The sequence below is a fragment of the Macaca thibetana genome, chromosome 10 (assembly GCF_024542745.1).
Source record: "Macaca thibetana thibetana isolate TM-01 chromosome 10, ASM2454274v1, whole genome shotgun sequence".
Lineage (NCBI taxonomy): Eukaryota > Metazoa > Chordata > Mammalia > Primates > Cercopithecidae > Macaca > Macaca thibetana.
In genome coordinates, this window is record NC_065587.1 from 34,932,671 (window position 1) to 34,941,634 (window position 8,964).

General features: G+C 52.9%; 1 pseudogene; it reads left to right on the plus strand.

Annotated features, from left to right (window-relative positions):
- Nucleotides 1–3,106: 3,106 nt before the first annotated feature.
- LOC126929720 (uncharacterized) lies at nucleotides 3,107–3,871 on the plus strand (annotated as a pseudogene).
- The last annotated feature ends 5,093 nt before the right edge of the window (nucleotides 3,872–8,964 follow it).

The following is an 8,964-nucleotide window of genomic DNA, read 5'->3' on the forward strand; positions in this document are numbered from 1 at the left end:
GGAGCCCATCACCTACCATTCTGGTCAGCCTCGGCCCAGCACAGGGCTCTGAAGACAGCCATAGCCTCTGCCCTTCAGGGCTTGGTTCGGCCGTAAGCACAACCATGTTCTGGGTGGGGAAGGGGCTGGAAAGCAAGGCCCCTGCCTGGGGTGCCAGACCAGGCTGGCAGGCAGAGCAGGAGATTGCCATCGCAGAGGGGCTGTCCAGGTGAGGGCGCAAAGGCCCAGCACTGGGCAGCGGACATGGTGGGAGGCAGGAGAGAAAGGCCTGTGGGGCTGTGGATACCTGACTGTGAAAGACACAATGGCCCCAAGCCCTGCGGAAGTGACGGTGCTGATTATCATGTGCTCATGGGATAAGCTTCATCTCATCCCCCTACGGCCCATGCAATGGTGGGAACACTTGTCAATAATGTCCCTGGGCTGAGGCAGACGCAGGCTGGGGACACCCAGCTCTGGGAGGATAGCTGGTGTCTTTGGGAGGGTGTGTCCCGCACACCTGCACACCAGGCTAGTACTCAGCCCATGGAGGCCACAGGCAGCCTGGGAGGGTCCTTGCGCAGGAGACATGATTTTCTCTGCACATTTGGTTCAGGTGCGTGCCACGTCCACACCCAGAAACTGGAATCTGTGTCCTCACCTTCAGGCAAGCCCTTGAACCCACTGACTCCCATGGGAAGGCCTGAGTGCTCAGCCCTGGGACCAGAGCTCACAAAAAGAATGCAGAGAGCTGGGTGGATTGCAGGATCCCCGACAGCAGAGGAGCTGATTCCACTGCTGCTCTGAGTGGAAACGCTCGCCCTGCACAGCTCCCGCTGGAATATGCCTGTGGGAAGAAGGGTGGAGCCTGCTCTCTCATCCACAGGAGCAGCTCCTTATAAACCTGACAGTTTAATCATATGACCGCTGAGGGGCTGGATTCTAAAAGCTTTGGAAACAGCGCAAATTTGCTCTAAGTTGCCATTTGCCCACGCCTCTTAAAAAACACAGAACTGACACGGAAAATGTACTGTTGACATTTCCCTGCTTTAGGTCCCTGACAAAGATGGCCTTGTCAACGGGGTTCTAATTTTAGACAGCCTATGGAGGAGCTTGGGGCTCAAAACCAATCTCATTTTGAAACAGGAAAAATAATTTTTAAAGTGCTCTTGTCCACAGCCCTCCAATTGTGGATCTCTTATTCAGACAAAGACCCGTCACCCAGCTCAGAGAGAGGGTAAGAGTTCACGGGTGGAAGGAAGGGAGTGGTCCCATCCTTCCTGGCTCCAGCAGCTCAATGAAGATGGGGTCAACTGGGTCTGGGTCTCCATCCTACCCCATGCACAGCCTGGCCCAAGAAACAGTCCCTGAATGAAGGAGGAAAACGGGCCACACCTGCCTTCTGGCAAAGTGAGGGAGTCTGGGGAAATCCAGGGGCCTCTCTAAGTTCAGAATCACTGGTTGTTGAGGCATCTTGCATTTTTCTCCACCAAAGCAGTGACAGGCCGATTGAGGACATCTGGAACACGGTCTCCCTTTCAGCCAGGCTTGGGTGGGGACAGCATCTCCCAGTACCCATGGGGGTCAGCCCACTTGGCCTCAGTGCCCTCCTCTGACCCATCAACCAGGGATGGTGTGTGTGTACCAAGCACGTGGTCCCGGCACGTGGTCCTTGGCCACCCTGGCTCAGGTGGGCTCTGAAAGCCCCAAATTGCAAGATGGAACTCCTGGCCATGGATGGAGTCACAGAATTGTGGAAGATCAGCAGGAAGGGCCTAAAGGTTTTGTTTAAATCCTTTCCACATCCTGAAAACTCCACGCAAAAACACTGCTTGAAACTACTAAACGAAGTCAGCAAAGTTGCAGAAAGCAAAGTAAAATGAACCATCACATATGTGGTCACGTACTCTCGACAAGGGCGCTGAAGCCACTCATGGGGAAAGAGTCTCCAACAAGTGGTGCTGGGAGGATCCGATAGCCATGTGCAGAAGCGAGAAGCTGGTCGCTTAACTTACATCATGTCCAAAAATTAACTAGACGTGAAACAAAGACATAAGGGTAAGATCTGTGCTGGTAACACACCACTGGGACTGTCTCCTTCCTGAGTCCTCAGTGGCTTCTACAGCCCTGCCAGGCATCACTGTCTTTCAGCACAGGGCTCCCCTTTGTCAATTTCCGCTGTACCTTTGCTGATGCCTCCAGGGCTGCTGACCAAAACCCTCAGCAGCCTCCGGCGCTGGCCTCCTCTAGAGGCTGGGGAAGCTGCCAGCGCTGAGAACAAGCACGTGTTTCCTGCTTTAGGACAGCTTCAGGCGTGTTTGCGGAGGTCAGAAGAAGCCGCAAAGCCAAGTTGGCATCTCCCATGAGCTCCCACATCCTTGACGGCCAGAGTCCCACAGGCTTTAGAAGCTGTGGGTGTGGAGGTGCCAGAGGGAGCCCTGAGCACTCCCTGGGAGGCAGCGACGAGGGACTCGGGCACTGAGCCGGCCCTGCTGCTCAGGCGCTTCATGACACACACACATCCTTCCTGCAGGAGCTCCCTCTTCCAACACCTTGAACAGATGTTCTGCTACTAGAGCAAGCTTTGGGGGAGATGGTGGAAATGAACGCTTTCTTCCCTTCAGGACTGGCTACAGAGCCCAGTGCGGGACCCAGTGGGGGCCTTGTCCAAAGACCATGAAGAGTTTCAAGGCACTGACAGCAGAGCATGATCCAAGCTGAGCCCTTCAGGGCAAGGGGTCCCAGGCAACCACAGGGTCAGACCCCAATGAAGCTGGGCTTGCACCTGTCCCAGAGGCCCCAGGAAGAAATCCCCTCATGGATGCCTCCTAAGCTGTCCCTGGGTTCTGAGACTCTGGGCTCAGGCCTTGGCTTTGCTCCTATGTCAGATTCGCAGTGAGACGTCATGCGTTTCCCTGGGGTGGCGCGGGACAACAGCTGTGCTCTACCTGTGAGTGCTTTACAACACGGCTGGGCAGGCCAGGGCGGACGCTGGCCTTGCTCCTTCCGGGACAGCTGTTGGGGAGAATGCCCCTGTGTGGTGCAGGCTGCTGCAGGGGAGGAAGCCCCCCAAGACTCCTCACCTTCACCCTCGCTTGTGGGAGCCAGGTGCCCTGTGCGACCAGCCTTGCCTGCCCACTTTGGAGCAAGAGGAACAGCAAGCAGGCTCCAGGCCATGGCCCTCCCAGCTCTGGTTCCCTCTGCTTGTCCGTTGGAGGGGCCCATAGGGGCCTGATGCCCAGGAGCCTCCAGGCACCTTGTCTTGGATCTGCTCTGTGCTGGCTTCCAAGAAGGAGGAGCCCCTTCCCGCACCACATCTCATGCCAGCCTTGGAGCAGCTCCGGATTGCTGAGTTGGAGGGGGAGGCTCAGAACAGTGCGGCCCCACCGGACCCCAGCCCGTCACCTCAGCCCCCATCTCACGCCATCCCCAGCAGCACCACTTCAGCTCAGGCCTGCCTGCTGGCAAAATCTCCATACAGAGGGAGGAGGGGGGAGAGGAAAATGCATGATTCCTCCTCAAAATGGAGTCCGCCAGAAACAGCATGAATGCAGAGCCTGAAGAGACTCCTGTGGGAGGGGAGCCTCTGCGGGGCCAGCCACGGGCCGGCCCAATGGGGAGGCTCATCCGAGGGACAAGCAGAGGGATGGACCCCCGCGGTGGACCCCAGCTATGCACCGTGTTGTGGTGGGGTGGGAAGTGGAAAGTGTACTCGTCCCCCAACGGCCTAAGGTAGGCGTAGTTCTAGTCGTAGTAGTCTTGGTGCACTGGCTCCCATGAGGCCAGTAGTAGTCATACTCGAGGACCTGGGAAGAAAACACGTGGTCCTCAGCCTCCTTTCCTTGTCCCTTCCCACTTCCCTCCCCAGAGTAGGGTCCCGCTGAGGCTATGATGGAGTCAGGCCTGGCCCTGCCCTCGGGGAGCCCCTGCAGTGAGTGCAAGTGTGTTGTGGACACGGGCAGGGGGCTCCCATGAGGTCCAGGCAAAACAGCAGTACAAACGAGGCAGGAGCCTCACCTCATGGGTCTGAGAGCCCAGCTGGGGCCCAGGAGGCTGGAGGAGAAGCTGGATGCTTCCCCAAGGTGGGGAACGACAGGGAAAGACGGTTACCCAGGACCTCAGCCAGGGCTGCTCCCCAGAGCCACGGCAATCCCAGGCCTAGCTCCTGCTCTGGGCCAGGACCTGCTGAAAGTGCCTTCCACTCCTACCAGGCATGCCTCTTTCTACAGATGAAGAAAGTGAGGTGCAGAGAAGTGACATCTCACCCAAGGGCACAGACAAGTCCAGGACCGCCCAGGCAGTGGCACGAAGCCAGACAGGTGCGTGGGCTCCAGAGTCCAGCTTCTCTGCCATTGCCTTGGCATCACTGGTATCTGTGCCCCTCTCAGACACCCCATGGCCCCATGGCCCTCCTCGGCCTCTGCTCCTGCAGATAATCCCCCCTACCTGCCCTCCTAACTACTGGCATGGCACAGCTATGAATGCAGGTGCGGGCAATTCTTGCCTCTCAGGGCTGCCAGTCCTGTCCGCCCGCCCCAGCCTCACCTCCTTTTCACACACAGGTGGGAGCCAATGTGAGGTTGTAATGGAGTCAGGCTTTGCTGGCATCTCTGCATAGAGTCTCCTCCTTCCCCAGCAGGGACATCCCACCTGCTGCATCCCTGCCAAGGTGTCCTGGACATGCAGTTTGGCTCCCGGGTGGGGGTGCAAAATCTGCCCATCTTGGGACCTGGGGTGTGTTCCTCACTCTTGCTTTCCTCTCCTCTCCTCTCCTCTCCTGTCCTCACCCAGGGACAGGGGAGAGGGGCTTCCAAGGCCAGATATGACTGGAAGACAGTGGGCTAGGCTTCAAGGCAGGGTCTGCCCAGACCCCTCCTCCCCGCGGGGTTCGTGAAGACTGCATGTCCCTAGGGGCCAGCAGGAGAAGAGATAATGACCAGTGAGGCTCTGAGGACACTGACCCCGGAGCCGAGGCCCTGTTAGCTAGCTCTGGTTCCCATCTCCCCTCCCGATGCCCTGGAGCTCTGGAGCCTGTCCTGGGCTGCGGGTTGCCATGGGGATGGAAGATGGGTGCACCAGAGGGGACTGGTGAGATGCAGCCCCGGGAAGGGGATTTTGATTTCCCTAAATCTGGATCAAATGCTACCCCTCAGCTGGCCGTGAGGTCTTGCGTTGCCTGCTCCCGAGGGCCTGGGTCCCAGGCTTCACTGCAGGGCTGCCTTTGTTCCTCTTTCTGAGGATCCAGGTCCCTGGGAGGCCCCAGAGGATGCCCAGAGTCCAGGCCACTGTGAAACCGAGCACCCTGGGTGCATCAACTCTCCCACTGCCCACTCTCCTGACATGAACCAACACAGTGGCCAAAAGTAGATGCATAGAATTAGAAGTTGCTCCATTCCTCCTGCAACCTGGAGGAGTCTTCTTGCTATCTCCCCACTGCAGGACATAACCTGCTCTGCCCACAGCCCTTCCCACTTGGGCCATGGAAGGTCTGGCCGGGGCGGACGGGGAGTGGGGACTGTGTGAATGGCACAAAGAATGCAGCGAGCCTTGGGGGCAGGTTGGTGGGGCTCGGCTTCGTGTGTGCAGAATAACTGATCACGACAGTGGAGCCACCTGGGGAGGTGGGGTACACAGAGGGGCAAGGGGGTTGACGGGGCAGGGCCTCCCAGCGGCACAGCCCAGCAGATGCTACTCAGCAGAGCTGGGCCTCGGGGATGAAACCATTCCGGTTGTTCCCAGCTGTACCGCTCCTGGAACACGCAGCCTTGTCCAAGGAGTTCCTGAGCAGGAGTGGGGAACAGGCACTCGTCACACACGGCCCGATACCCCTGCACAGGGCAGAGTGCCACATCTGCCACTTTACACCCAAGGGTGCAGAGAGCAAGGAGACCGTGACTCTTGGAATCAGGCCCCCAGCCCAGTGTTTGCAGTTACCCTCACTGCCTCACCCTGAGAATCCCATGCATAGAATTACCATCTGCCTCGTCTGCCCTCACCCCAAGAACCCCATATACAGAATTAGCACCTGCCTCATCTGCCCTCATCCTGAGAACCCTATCCTATAGAATTACCACCTGCCCTGATGTGCCTTTGCCCAAAAACCCCATCTATAGAATTACCACCTGCCCTGAGCTCCCCTTGCCCCAGGAATCCCATCTATAGAATTACCATCTGCCCTGAGCTGCCTTTGCCCTAGGAATCCCATCTATAGACTTACCACCTGCCCCATCTGCCCTTACCCTGAGAACCCCCATGTGTAGAATTATCACCTTATCTGTCCTCCTCCTGAGAATCCCCGTCTGTAGAATTACACCTGCGCCATCTGCCCTGACCCCGATAACCCTCATCTGTAGAATTACCACTTGCCCTGATCTGCCCTTGCCCTGAGAACCCCTATCTGTAGAATTACCATCTGCTATGGACTGAATCACATCCCCTGCTAAATTCCTATGTCAAAGCCCTAACACCGATGTGACTGTATTTGGAGATGGGATCTTTAGGTTAAGTGAAGTCATCAGGGTGGGTCCTAATCCCACACGGCTGAAGCCCTTATAGGAGGAGGAAGCAATGCCAGGGCCCTCTCCCTGCTGCATGAGGACAGTGAGAAGGTGGCTACCAGCCAGGAGAGCCCTCTCCAGGAACCCATCGGCTGACACCTTGATCTTGGACCTCCCAGTCTCCAGAAATGTGAGAAAAAAAAGTCTGTTGATGCCTCCCCACCTGCGGCCTTTTGCTGTGGCTGCCCTAGCAGAAACAGGCACCATATAACTCAGCAATTCCACTCCCAAGTATGCATAAGAGAACCGAGAGTAGGGTTGCAGACAAATTCTGTCACACATGTTCATTGAGCTCTGTGCACAACCACCAAACAGGGGAGAGGACCCACGTGGTCCTCAGCTGATGAGTGAATCAAGAAAGCATGGTCTACATACACCATGGAATATTATTCAGCCATAAAAAGCAGTGAAATTTGGACACATTTTATGACATGGATGAACCTTGAAAAGATGCTACAGGAATGAAACCAGACACAAAAGGTCATGTATTGGATAATTCCCTGTATATGAAGTGACCTGAACAAGCAAATTCATAGAGACTGAAAGCAGCTTAGTGGTTGTCAGGGCTGGCGGGAGGGAGATGAGGAAGGGCTGCTTACTGGGGATGGTGTTTCCCTGTGGGGTGATGAGAATGTTCTGGAACTGGGTATTGGGAATGGTTGCACAGCACTGCTAATGCCCTTAATGCCACTCAATTGTACATTTTTGAGCAGTTAAAATCACTCCTTTTAAGATCTGCCTACTTAATCACAACAACGAATGTAATGAACACGCTAGAGAAACAGAGTGGGAGATTTCTTTAAAAATAAATTTGGTTTGGGAAAAAAAAGAATCCTTACTCACGGGTCTGGAAGGGCCCTACCCAGGGGCTACCCCATCTGACTGGAATAAGGCCCCGAGACCAGGCCTGAGAGAGCCTCGGGGGCTGCATCTGGTTCTGGATGGGTATGTTTTTCTTACTTAAAATATTACATATGCTCTCAAAAGACATTTTTTACTATAGCTGTTTCAAAAGCACAGAATTGGGTGAGCTTATTATAAAGAATAGTGATGAGAGTTTATTCTCCTAAAATAGTAGTTTCACATTTATTCTGGTATCTCCTCTTTTTGGTATTTTGTATGTATGGTTAGAATTCTTGAATCCACCGTTCGATTTGCCTGTTAGGATATAGATTGTTAGGAATGATAATCTTGTGGATCCTTTAGTTTATAATTCTATCAAAGAGAACAAAGAAAACTCATATTGAGCAAACTTCAGAATGCTTAGCTCAATGGGAATCAGCTCTCACAGACACATCTACTGTACATAGGCTTGTTATGCATGCTGATAATATCATACTAGACTTATGTGCATTAGTGGAAATAAAGATTCACTCTGGCGAATCATTTCCAGTCATCACTGGTAGAGGTTAATAGAACTAAAATCAAAGTACCCAATAAGAAAATTATGGTTTTAGATAACCTACATTTTGTATGTCCAATATTTTCTATCAATTTCTCAGTACCTGTCTTGAAAATGGCATTGTTACTTTTTTTTCTTTCTTTCTTTCTTTTTTTTTTTTGAGATGGAGTCTTGCTTTGTCGCCAATGCTGGGGAGCAGTGGTGCAATCTAGGTTCACTACAACCTCCGCCTCCCGGTTCAAGTGATTCTTCTACCTCAGCCTCCCGAGTGTAGCTGGTATTATAGGTGCCTGCCATCGTGCCTGGTTAATTTTTGTATTTTTAGCAGGGACAGGGTTTCACCATGTTGGCCAGTCTGGTCTTGAACTCCTGACCTCCAGTGATCTGCCTGCCTGGGCCTCCCAAAGTGCTGGGATTACAGGCATGAGCCACTGTACCTAGCTCTACTTACTTCTACTGTCTGCAAGAGTGAGAAAAACAAATCACTCATTTGTTTCTAATAGTTTCTACAGTGACTAAGGTAGCCCTGATGCTAGAATGTCCTTCACATTCTGTACAGTGTTCAAGAGCATATACTGTATACTCTGTTCTATTTTGAGTGAGAATGTATATGCCCTGCCTTAGGTGAAATGCAGTTCTGTAATATGTAAAAAGTGTTGTATAATAAATAAGTAATTTGGAGAATGTTGCATATGCTAGAGTACAGTAGAATCATATGGTATTCTTATTCAAATTTTTCTTATTATATTTGCTTGAGAAAAAGGGAGAAATCCATGTAAATTAAGCAGGCCATGCTGCCATTTAACTCAATGAGCATATTGTATGGTTATGAGATGGGAATATTCATGTAGACTTTTTATTCTTAATAAATTTCCTCTGTAGAAGGCATATTTCCAAACTAAGTATAAACCTGAAAATGAAAACATACTGTAGGTTTTCTTGGCAAAACACAGCCAATGTACTTCTGCTATTTGGCAAAATAAATAGCCTTCCATTTGTTATTCTATGTTGGTTTACTAGTACTGT